The 12981-nt window shown below is 44.9% G+C and overlaps 1 protein-coding gene across 1 annotated transcript in view; it reads left to right on the top strand.

Moving 5' to 3' along the window:
- BBS5 (Bardet-Biedl syndrome 5) overlaps positions 1-12981 on the top strand; it is a 218686-nt gene that overhangs the window by 150701 nt on the left and 55004 nt on the right. The window lies entirely within an intron of this gene.

Below are 12981 nucleotides of genomic sequence, written 5' to 3'. Positions count from 1 at the left end.
GGGTTTAAAAGGTAGTCCTATAGACCATGGAATGAGCCCTCTCAAGCCAAGGGCCAATTTAAAGGGAAAAGCAGTGTGGCGTGGAGTATCTTAGCAGTAACCACTAGCAAGAGAGAAGTGATGTCTGGAGCTTCAAGTCGGTCATAAAGTTGCATAAAGACATATATTGGGTAATTTAATTAGGGCCTTTAGCTGGTGACTTGCCGTTTGTTGAGTCCCACTCGTCCAGCCAATTCCCAAAATAATTCTAGCTGGACCTTCATTCCAAGCAATGGTCACATATGCTGTTGGAGGAGAGCATTGCAGGTCAATGGGAGAGTAATTCAATAAAACAGTGTCATCAGTGTACTGCAAAAGGTGAACGGGATTATTGTAGAACTGTAGAAGGAAGGAATGCGCATTTGCAAAACCCTCACCTATCTGTGTAGTGCAGAGGCGGAAACCCCTTGAGTACAAGGCTATGAGTGGGTAAATCAAATAATCCAGGATGCCCAACTTCATTAATTTAGATCAAAACAGCGTTGGATACATTTTTGGGATAATGACCCCAAAGTGACTTTTAAAGGCACAACATAAATATTCTCATCCATGCAGTTTAGTTAGATGTTATGCATGCCTATGTCATCATAATATATGAATGTTGTTGTGAATTGGTTGTATCAGATACATATTTTTATTATTATTTTCTTTATTTGTGCAGTCACAAAAAAACTTCCAGACATTGAATTAAAAAAAATATGCAGTACGTTGTTTACAAATGCAATACAAACAGAAAACATACTAAATTGAATGAATACATTAAACAATAGTATCTTGAGGACTGTGGAATATGAAGCTGAAAGATGGTTGCACTCTAAAGGAGCTCTGCCAACAGCAATCTACGCCCAATGTGACTCTCGAAGCCTTTCCAGGACAAGAACTGACCCCAACATCAGCGTGATTGCCTGTGCAGGTACAGGTGAATCCAGAGGTTGACTGTATGCAGCGGAACTGAGGTGCTGAATGCAGGCTGCGTGGCCGGGGAGGAGAGTGTGGTCTGCGCGTTCAGGGCTGCACCGGGGCCTATTGCCAGATTTCTGATCGGTGCGGGTGCCAGGACTGCCCCTGGAGACTTAGCACTATCATTTGCTGACAAGAGGGCCACCGATTGGCACTGATATCTAAGGAGACAGCTGCATAGGCATGAGATGAATTTTCGGCACTGCAGTTTCGGGGGGGGGGGGGGGGCGGTAGCAGTGCCCAGCAGCAGGGGCAGTGTATGCCGCCCAATCCTTCTCCCCACCACCACCATAGTGACAGCATGCTGAATAATATACTCTATTCACCCCCTGCATGCAACAAAAAGCTAGGGATCCCTCCTCCCTTGGTATCAGCCTTGACATAAAAGCACCAGCGAGGGGTCTGGATCTACTGGTAGGCCCCTGAGGACTGTGCATGCATGCCCTGCGACTGGCTGTGCCGAGGCCTGACTAGATTGGTGCCCCACCAACTCTGCCCACAAACTAACATTATACAGAATCAGCAGTGCAGGTGGGGCGAGGCAGGAGCGGGGCTGGCATGCCGTCACGAGTATCTCCAGTGATGCCTGTGAGATGATCCTGAGGCCCCCGGGGTGTCAGGCTGGCTGCGATGCACGAAGACAGGTGTTGCTGCCACCAACACCCTCTACCATTAGATGATTAAGAGATGCACAGTGCTTTGTAGGGACTTCTAACCACTTTAGTGTGTGCCTACGGACCCAAAATAGACTGCTCTGCTTTCTTTCAGGAACTGTGGCGGCAGGTCCCGGCTCCAAATGAGCCTTTATACGTACACTGTGGGACTGTCCCACCCTTCAGCCATACTGGCAGAGTGGTATAAACCCTGGCACTGGTTACGGGGTTAACTGTGACTCCGAAGGGAAAGCTCTGTATCCTAGGGGTATGGAGTGATCAACAGGGTACCAGATATAGGCGTCTGCCATGTAATTTAGGACTGGTGGTAGCCCGGCGCAACATTACACAACTGTGGGGTTCTCCAACACTGCCATACTTGGAACGATGAACTGTAGATATGGACTGGTGTATGAAAGCCGAGCAATTTGTATATGAAGAGAGGGGATATCCTCACAAATTCAAAAAGATCTAGGGCCCATGCGAGTCACCGTGGCCAATTATAAAAGTATGGGTGTACCAAAGCCCCAGGAGTATACATTCTATATCGTAATGCACTTGTTTAACAAAGGTTGGTATTCCTTATACTTCAGCACTTGTATGGTTGATTTCGGAAACCAATGTATTACTGTTAATGATTTAGCATCCTTGTACTGGGATAAACTAAACACTTCGCAGGATGTAAGGATTAGGGCCTTTTTTGTTATACCAGTAAAAATATATATTTTTAAAAGACTGCTCAATTGCATACAAACCTGGCGATATCCTTCAAATGGTCTTCTATTTCTGTGCAAGCCTGTATCAGTCTGAAACAGATCTTATCCAGACTGATATAACTTTGTTCCTGGACACGGTGGGCCTAGCAATGATTACCTACACAGCACAAGGAGGGACCACATAGTGGAGGCGCACCACCCTTGATAACTGTGTGACTACAGGGGGTAACCCTCTTCCCTAGTGCCAGTTCTAGCGATATACACAGTGAAACTCAATCCTAATAAGAGTATGTTTACCGGACCATACCAAAACATACAGGTGGAGTAATCTGGAGAAATCTGATATACTATTGGTATATTGGTAGAAAGGGAATTTAGCCTAGGGATCCGACAGTCCTTCTGAATGCCGGTAGACACACGGATTCCGGCAGAAAAATGTCTACCTTTATGCAGAACAGAGGGGTGTTGGGTGCCTAATACACTCACTTCACCACCATCCTAGGATCCTAATAAGAGTATGTTTACTGGACCTTACCACAAAATACAGGTGGAGTAATCTGGAGAAATCTGATATACTAGTGGTATATTGGTAGAAAGGGAATTTAGCCTAGGGATCCGACAGTCCTTCTGAATGCCGGTAGAGACACGGATTCTGGCAGAAACATGTCGACCTTTATGCAGAACAGAGGGGTGTTGGGTGCCTAATACACTCACTTCACCACCAACTTAGGGTATGAATTACCTTTTTAATCCTGATAGGAAAGTCCAGGAATAAACTATTATGAGGATATCCCTTAGTTAGTTTTAGATATATAACCTGCACCATTTCTTCTTGGATCCTTTTTCCTTTTATGTGTGTTTGTATTGTCTTCCCCACCCTATTGCTCCGCCTCAAGCATTGGTCTGCGCTGAGGCGTCGCAGCAGCCCTATGATGACGCATGCCACAATTCGTTGTGGTTGAGGGCAGTTTTAACAAAGTATTGTACTTTGCTATACCTTTATCTTAGATTACCACTTAATAAAATTTGTGACTTCAGTAGCCTTACTTCTCTTTGTGTGTTGAATGATTGGATGATTCAAGCAATATAATTTGCACAATCGCAATAAAAAGAGGGTAGAATAATGTCAGAGGGCAAGGAACCACCAACACATTTGTACAATTATGACTTGTTTTATAAACACAACAGACTTATTATATACATTGTTTAAATTTACAATAGAACAGATATTTGTGCACTATGTCCCAAAGTGAAAAATGGAACCTAATTGTAAGTGACAGGGTCTATATTTATATACAAGGTTTCCATAAATCTTAAAAAGCGACCATTCTTGTATCATTTCGTTGTAAACAGCAACTGTATATAATACGCGCTGGGCAATGGTTCGCTCTTTCAGCATGTCGACGGCGTTTCGACCCTCTATCAGTACGGGGTCTCCTTAGGACTAGTGATGCAGGGACATCTATAATTAAATAATAAGAGCATAAGGCCCATGTACCGGCACAAATGCGAGAAATAAAAAATGGGGGACATGGAGTGTGAATTACCTGGATTGCCTAATGCGCAGCCTTGTGAACTAGTGATGTGCCACAAGTGAGAAGTGAAAGGGTATTACTCACAAGAGGACCCGTCTGGGTACTGCCGGGGGGAAATGGGAGAGAAGGAGAGTGTGGTTAAGGGAAAGCGGTGAGACAGGGCAGGATATGTGATGCACTTTGATTCAAAAGATACGGTTTGGCCAACTGGCTCTTTACATCAATTCGCTATAGCCATAGCGGTATGGTTAATCCCTGGTAAGTTCTGGGAACAGTGACATTGCACTGTGTAGGTCTATGGATTTAATAAAAGGGGAGGTTGGTTTCTAGAGAAGGCGGTGAGCGTAAGGTATTGCGCTCTTCAGTTATAGTTATTCTTACCTGGATGATATTCTGTGCGCGAAGAATCACAGCATCTGTATTCCCAAGCTGCGTGTGTCAGCTTCAAGGACGGTACAATGACAGTGATCGCTTTGGAAGACTGCTCCTTTATGCAGTGTTTCCCGCCTTTTTGCATTGAGAACCGGCAGGCCTTGCTAGGGATAGTTGAAAACACTGTTCAATCCGGTGCTCGGTATCCGTGAAGGATAGAAAGTAAAGAAAGACCTCTGTGTTCTTGTGGCACAAGTGTAAATGCTGCGCTGCTGTTAAATGCAAGTGATATTGTGAGGCATGTAATATTGTGAAGCATTAACTAAATTCTTATGCAAAGGGAACAGATACAGGAATTTTGATCATGATCAAGGACAATATCATAATTATTAGTCATCATTTACAAAAATCATATTTTTGAGAGAACTTCATATTACATTACATATGATTTGGTATACGTAAAACCATTTGTTAGGAATAGTGTGAGAGATAAAATTAAACAGTGAACATTAAAATAGTTCATATTTCATACCAAAATGGCATTTCACCTTTGGTCTCGGATTAGTACACGAATAATCAATATTAAGTTCTTATTGGAGGGTGGTGACATACCCCCTCCATTCCTCATCAGAGTTAAGACCATCATCTATTGAGTTGACCCTGTCAATCCAACGACACTCATTGCGTTGTAGCATGTGTGTAATGTCACCTCCCCTCTCTGGTAGAGTGGCGACATCAATTACTTGCCATTTTAGTTCTTCTGCAGTGTGATTTTTCTCATTGTAGTGCAACACCAGAGGGGCATTGGGAACTGATCTACGTATGCGACTACGGGGTTGACTAATACGTGCTTTGACCGGTTGTTGGGTTTGTCCAATGTATGGGAGTCCGCAGGGACACCAAATACAGTACACTACATTTCGTGTGTTACAGTTGGAAAAGTTTAATAGATCATGCTTCACATTGCCATGTTCAAATGTGGCAGTGTTAAACGTGAGATCACAGGAGACACAATTGCTGCATTTGTGATGCCCTTTGATTTTGGGAAGGCCCCAAGCGCTGATAAGTGTATTGGTATTGTTAATCTTGATATCTGTGGCAGATCTGACAAGATGATCTTTGATATTTTTCCCTCTCTTGTATGCAAATAGTGGCGTCTCTATTGTGGGTTCAACACTTTGGATTATGTTCCAATTTATTGTGATCAGGTTGCGCACTTGATTGGTGTGAGTGCCAAAGGTCGTAACGCATACAATCTTTTCAAGATTTGGTTTAGTTTTTGTTTATAGCAGTTCCTCTCTAGGGCAATGCCAAGCCCGTTTAAGTGACTTCTGCACTAGTCTATTTGGATAGCCTCTCTTGACTAGTTTCATTCTTAATATTTCAGCTTCTCGCATATAGTCAGCTTTATATGTGCAGTTCCGCCACACCCTCAAAAATTTGCCAAATGGTAAGCCATCTCTTAAGGCACGGGGGTGTTGGCTGCGATAAGACAGAAGGGTGTTTCTTTCAGTAGTCTTTCTGTGGAGGGAGGTGTAAAGTGTGCCACTGACATGGTTGATATTTAAGTCTAGAAATGCTATACTGGATTCATGTACCGTGGACGTGAATGAAAGATGAGTTTGGATAGCGTTGAGGTATGTGACGAAGTTATTAAAATTAGTTTCACTGTCTGCCCAGATCAGAAAGATATCGTCAATGTACCGCTTCCAACATTTAATGTTGGAGCGGTACACATTGTTGTCATTTAGGGCAAATTTGTGCTCAACATGGTCCATATAGATATTCGCCAGATTGGGAGCAAAAATTGCTCCCATACTGGTACCAGAGCACTGTTGATAATAGATGCCACCTGATATGAAGTAGTTGCTCTGTACAGCAATGCGCAATAGATTGATTATGAAACTGGTGGGTACCTGGGTAGGTCTAGGTCTGCTGTCTAAGAGTTTTTCTATGACCTCAATACTTTCATTCTGGGGTATGTTAGTGTATAAAGAGCTTATGTTTAGGGTAGCTAGCAAGTCAGTGCCAAAGTTAAAGGGCATACCGTCTACCAGATTGACCATGTACATAGTGTCTCTGACGTATGTGTCTTGTGACGGGACAAAGTCCTTGATAAAAATGGTCAATGTACTTGCCGATAGGTTCTAAAATAGACCCACATCCTGACAGTATAGGACGACCAGGAGGACTTGTGGTGCTCTTGTGTATTGTTGGTAGTGTATAGAGCACTGGAATTCTGGGGTTATCCGCGTTTAGAAATTCAAATTCTTTTTAGAGATATATCCCTCGTCCCTGCCTTCACTGGTAACCTGTAAGATCGCATTTCGAATTTCTGTAAGGGGATTGGTGTTGAGCACCCTGTAGTGTTTCTTCTCACTTATTTGTTTGACGATTTCTGTCTCATATTCTTTCCGATTTTGTATGACCATTCCTCCGCCTTTATCGGCTGGTTTCAGTATTATGGAGTCATCATTTTTTAATTCTTTAAGAGCCTGTCTCTCTTGTAGTGTGATATTATAGGGCATAAATGTCCTTATAGATTTCATTCTGTCTATGCCTTGTATGACCAATTTCTCAAAGGTCAATAATTCTGGTGGCATCATCCCATTAGTGGGGTAGAAGGTAGATGGTGGTCGAAGACCTGTCAGTGAGTCTCATGTCATGGGTTCCTTATCCCTGAAGAACAATCTTTATCTGATTTTTCTAAAGAATTGAAACATTTCTGATTTGAGGGTCAAGAAATTGGTTCTTTCAGTGATGACAAAGGAAAGGCCCTTGCTTAAGAGCGAGATTTCTGCTGAGGACATAGTATGCTGTGACAAATTAAAGATAGGGATAGTCTCCAATTGATTCATGTTTTCATTCAATAGGGTTGGGGACCCCATTGGTAATGTTTCCTGCGGGTTTGTCTTTCTCCTGGGTGCTGATACCAGGTTTTGGTTTTGGCTTTGCCTCCCCGGTCTAAAAAAGGCTGACCGGGTGATTGTCTACTCGACTGGGGCCTGCTTGTGTATCGGAGTCGTCTGAGCCTCCAGAAGATTCAGAAAAAGTAACTGGTTGGTTCCTCCTGAATCTACTGCTACCCACAAACCCATCCCTGTTTCCAACTGCCCCAGTCCTTGTTTCCTCCCTTGTCCCTGCTTCCTGTCCCCTGCCCCAGTCCCTGTTTCACCAAAGCCCCTGTTTCATCTACCCCCAACAGAACAAAAAAACGCTATGACATGGCCAGTACTGCATTTTTTTAACATCCTGCTTTCCACCAACAGCTCACTCTCCCGTTCTCCACCCCCACCTCGTTACTAAAGTCAATAGCTCGCCCATAGGCGAGATTGGCTTTGCCAGTGCTTGTTTGTGATACTCTCGTTAGGAACCTGGCACTTATTGAATTGATTTAGTGCTTTTGTTCATCACCATACTTTTTGTGTTTCATTGCTGCTTTGGAAGGCGTACAGTAGTCAGTTGTTTCCTCTTGTGATGGAAGAGGCACATCGCCATTCTACTGATGTGACACTATCATTGGAAGAAATAGTGTTGGTAATTTGAAACCTCCCCTCAGGCAGACCCGGTGGCCTGGCCATGCAGCTCTCCATTCGGGTATGCCCAGCTGCCGTTCTCCCAATTGCTGGCGGTATACGATGAAGCTTGGGAGAATGGCACTCTCCCCCACTCACTACTGTAAGATTGAATAGTTGGTCTTGAAGTCTGATAAACCCCGGAGAATTGAGATAGTTACTAGCCCCTGCTGCTAATTAACATAGTTAATAACAATGTGGCCAAAGTGTTGCCATTAGATTGCTCCTACTACTCCCTGACCTAGTGCAATCAGACCAGTCGGGCTTCATCCCTGGTCGCTCAACTGCATCTAATCTCCTCACTATCTTTGCTGTCCTGCAGCAAATAAACCCTGAATTAAAAGCGGTGGTGATACTACTGGATGCTACCAAAGTATTCAACTCACTTGAATTACAGTATCTGTTTGGGATATTGGAGCGTATGGTCTTCGGGACAACCATCCTGAAGTGGTTGAAACTCCTGTAACACTAGCCAGTAGCTCGAATTAGAAGAAACAGGCTTCTATAAACTCAAATCTAGATAATCTGAAGCACCAGGCAGGGCTGCCGCCTGTCACTCATTCAGTGTGCTGTGGCCATGGAGCTCTTGGTTGTGAGACTTTTCAAACATCTCTGTGAAAGAGGGGATAACTACCACCGCCTTCTGGTATCTCTGTAACCTCTTGCCAGTCATAAGGGAACTCAGTAGGTTCTGTCAGCTATCTGGCATTACTGTTAATTGGTTGAAGTCGGTCATTTTGCCCCTCACTGTGGCAGTGTTACAATGCAAACTCGAACACCCTCTGAAATAATGCACATCCTCAGAAAGGTACCTGGGGGGTGAGCAGGAATATAAAGACCCTGTGACGGGACAATTATGATGCGGCTATCACCAAACCTGAGGATCGGCTATCTTTGTGGATCAACATGGGCAGTGGTGGTGAAAATGATAGCTCGTACCTGATGTCTGTACTTGTTCCATAACATTATTTTTCCTCTGACTAGACACTTCCTTAGTAGAGTGAGCTATGAGATTCCTAGTGCTCAACTACAAACTCTGGCTTGTCCATATGAAATTCATCCATAGAACGTATTTGAGTCCAGAACACATGTATAGGTTGTATGTTAGGATGGACGCCAAGTGCTCTAGATGTTGCTCCGTGAGCTCAAACCTTTTTCACTTGGCATGGCTCTGCCCGGAGATAGTTGTAAGTACTGGAAATAGTTACAGACATGACTGGACTCATCATTCATGCCACCTCACTGGTAACAATCCTTGGGTACGTCAAACAGATCCCAACCGCAAGTTGTAGACTAGTGGCCATGATACTGCTTGTGGCACTGCTTGTGGCTAAGGAGTGAGTGGCCATGTGTTGTGGAAGAGGCCCCTGACCTGTAACTAAAGATTTGCTACTCAATTTGATTTGCAGTCTGGAGCACCTGGACAGCTACTGGGAGCTGATGCCAGTTTGCCTGAGACATGTGGGCCCCCTTTTGAGCATATCTATGTGATCTATGTGATCATCAGCCTCGAATGACCCCCAACACTACTCAAAACTACTGTAACTGCTGGGACTGGACCCCCCTCACCCCACCACCCATGCAGGACTTGAGACGAGACCTGAAGAGGACACTGCCGACAAACAATCGGAGCTTGACAGGACCTCATGCTGACATCAACAGTGACTCTTAATGCTGCATTTCGCCATGGGCCTGGGGAGTGCTGGATCTTCCAGATTTTATGCATGTATCTGGGATGCTATTGATATATCCTGATTGCTTCAAAAATAGCAGTCCAGGCTGTAATGTAAACTTTCACTTCTGTGCATGGCTCATACTGTGTAGAGGTGTTTCTCTTTCACTGACAAAAACGAATAAAAAGATTTAATAAACAATAGTGTTTTATTACTGATTGGTCCCCCATGCGCCCTGAATACCTAGAGTAAACCATATTTCTCAAAGCTTTGTAGGCACTGCAACATTTGTTAGTTCACATTCAAATGCCTATATAAATTGTTTTCGCTTCACCAGTAGTTGCAGATCATCATCTTTTAGTATCAATGCCACCCCCACAGGAACAATCTCTGTATGTGTTTAATAATGGTGTTACCCAGTTCCAACAGCGCTAGACATAAGCAAACAATTTGAATTAGCAACTCAGTCTTGTACCTGAAAGTCTATAATCAGTATAAGTTATTATTTCCATGGTGGTTCAAATTTACCACTTTTCTTTACAATGCAGAGGTAGCTGTAAAGAGGCAAACTTCTATCACTCGTAATGTGGGTAGTCAATAGCTGAAGTGGGCTGCCCCATCCTCTGTCTTGTTTGGCAGTAGCAAAATGTGAACAGGAATTGAACAGACCCACGGATGAATAGGGCATTTCCAAGCGCCTTTATGTGCGTATGTATTTTTTATTTTTGAATTTGTTTTGATTGTATGAGGCAGGGTTGTTTCCCCACCAGACCTTAAAATCTGGTTTAGATCCCACTCAGCCAGCAGATTTTCAGCCATTGTGTCTGGTCAGCTGAGATCTTTTTCAAGACTATCTTCAATGAATCTAAGGTGGGCTTTTGTGGATGACCTACAGTTATTTGCTGATCGTAGCAGTGTTTGTGCCCTGATTCGTCTCGATCTGGCAGTACCACTTAAATTGCACACAACCGACCATGCTGTCGTCTAGGGTAGAGTGGCATTGGGGGTTTTCCTCTGCATTTTAATGGTTTGTATCATTATTTTCAGGCTGTAAGCAAATTGTGTCTTTTTCTCCTTTTACTCTGTTCGCCATCTGTTGTCTGCAGGGTTGTACAGGGCGTTATGCCAAACCTGCTCTGCCCACCGGTCTACCCACCCAGCACTCTACACTTACTCTCTGCCAGGCTCTTCAGTGGCTGGAGGGAGATGACTGATCCTGGTCCTTGGACCTGGGTCTGAATCTTGGTTTGTGACTAGAGAGTGGATGGTTTTACTACTGCATCGGTTTTGTTGGAAGATTGTAGATCTTCTTTGGTGGTGATCAAGGGCCCCACGTGGCGTTAGTGTGGGTGGGAGCAGGGGGCAGTTTGATTTGCAGTGCATGGAGACCGGGGGGGGCATGGGGCATCGAGGAGTACAATCCGCTCCGTGACCTGGCCTGGCCACCTCTGCACACCCAGCACTCACCCTGACCTGTGGTGCACAGCCACCTGCATGTCCTCTACTCCACTCTGTGCTCCATATTCTTTAAATTATCAGAGACAGTGGTCCCTTTCAGAAATTAATACGAAGGTATAGCCACAATACTGACATCAGGAGTGGTTCTAGATGTGTTCAATGCAAAAGATATTACAAATTTATTAACAAGGATAAAAACACAATTGCTACAGAAAACATGAAGTGAGCTAAATGTGACAGGGTAACTGGAAATCGGCAGATTTCCTTACCTCAGGCATAAAGAAAAAAGTGACTTGGTGGTAAGAATAAACAGTCAAAACAGTCACATTAACAAAAACATCCTATGCTCCGCATAGATTAAGAATACACATAGGAGTCAAGGTGTGGGTGTCGACAACGTTTCAATCCCCAACAAAGGTTATGGGATCATCATCAGGACTAGACGATCAAGAAATGCCTGAGAAGTTGCCTAGATAAGGCAGAGGCGTGGGGAAGGAGGAGAAGTCCCAACGCCTCCGAGGATGCTCCACAGCTCTGCTCTCAGTTCTCAAGCTCTTTGATCAGCTGTGCTTTTGGGTCGCCTCCGACCTTCCGGGACAGCAACTCTATCCTTAGAAATGCTTAGTCTTGTTGGGCCTGGCCTGACTGGCTAAGATGGCAGCCGTCATTCCGTGAGATCTCGCTCCCTGGGCGTGAATACAGAATACAGGATAATCCGGCTGCTCCCTATGCTGATCCTAACCCCGAAGAGCCGCTCATCTTCCCTGGCACCCTGACCCTAGGGGTCTTATTTACTTGCCTGGGGGTCGGTGTAGGCTCTGGGGAGAGCCCGCTGGGCAGAGGGCCTGTACAGTGGCTGCTGCCGGCTGCGGGAGGAGCCGGCTTGGGCGCTTCCACCCCGGGCCACAGGGGTGCTGAGATTGGTGGCGTTTGGTTACCTACGCGGGTTCCCACTGCTACAGTCCCTACACAAAATGTAACCGTGATAGCGGTAAACAACTTTTCCAGTCCATCCTCCATTTAAACCAGCAATTTTTACTCAGGCATGTAAATAATATGTCCTGATGATGATCCCAATATTGTTAATAAGGGATCGAAACGTCGTCGACTATATGTACACTGTAAACGCTTTCCTAACCAATATTACTCATGTGTAACTGTGTCCCTCCACATCTTTGCTTGTGTTAATTGAATATATAATATACAAGCATTCGCTCTACCTGAGACTTCCTGTTTGCTTTTTCTGTTTTTTTTTTATTTACTGTATGTATGCTTAGTAGGACGCAGGCTTGTGTCCCACTTTATTGTTTTTGTGTCAGTTTTACGAATTAAAAGCATTTCTGTCCGGATGAACAGCTTCAAATATAATACTGACTCTGGTTCTATACTTATTCTTTAAAGTTCATCGTCCTTGTTTAGGGACCACTGTGTTTAAAACTCATAACAGTCCCCCAGGGCGGCAAAGCCGAGTTGCTGTGTGCTGTCCCCAGCCTGCAGTGGCACTGGTGATGGGCGTGGCCTGCCCGAGGATTGCGACGCCGCCTGCGGGCCGCCTGGAACGTTGTGTGGAGAGAAGGCTGTGCATCACTGGAGCCCTGCGGGAGTGTGCAGCGGCATCTGCTACTTTCTTTTGGACCATTGCTGGTGACAGGACCCCGATAAAGATGTTCTGACACGCAGAGACCTTTGATGCTACGGGGACCATAGTGGTGCCTTGTGGCCTACACAGGAATGGCTGTTTTGGCCTTGGTGCTGGTCTCAGGGGCCGCTCCCCCACTCCTAAGTGTGCCGCGTGGGCTGGTCACCTGCTGGGGGTAGCGGGCGTTCCCTGTAAAGGGGGGCGGGACGTAGCCTCTTTTTCACTTGTTGGAACACTGTTGAACAACTTCCCACCCCCAGATCCTGCTGGCAGTAGTTGCCTGCTTTATGAGTCTCTCAGGTAAGCCGTGTTAAGTTTGATGCTGGTGGGGCTTTCTACTCTGCGATACTTATGCCCCCCA

Source organism: Triturus cristatus, chromosome 3_1 (assembly GCF_964204655.1).
Source record: "Triturus cristatus chromosome 3_1, aTriCri1.1, whole genome shotgun sequence".
In the NCBI taxonomy this organism is placed as follows: Eukaryota; Metazoa; Chordata; class Amphibia; order Caudata; family Salamandridae; genus Triturus; species Triturus cristatus.
Note: the sequence above shows the minus strand (reverse complement) of the source record. Positions and strands in the feature narration are given on the sequence as shown.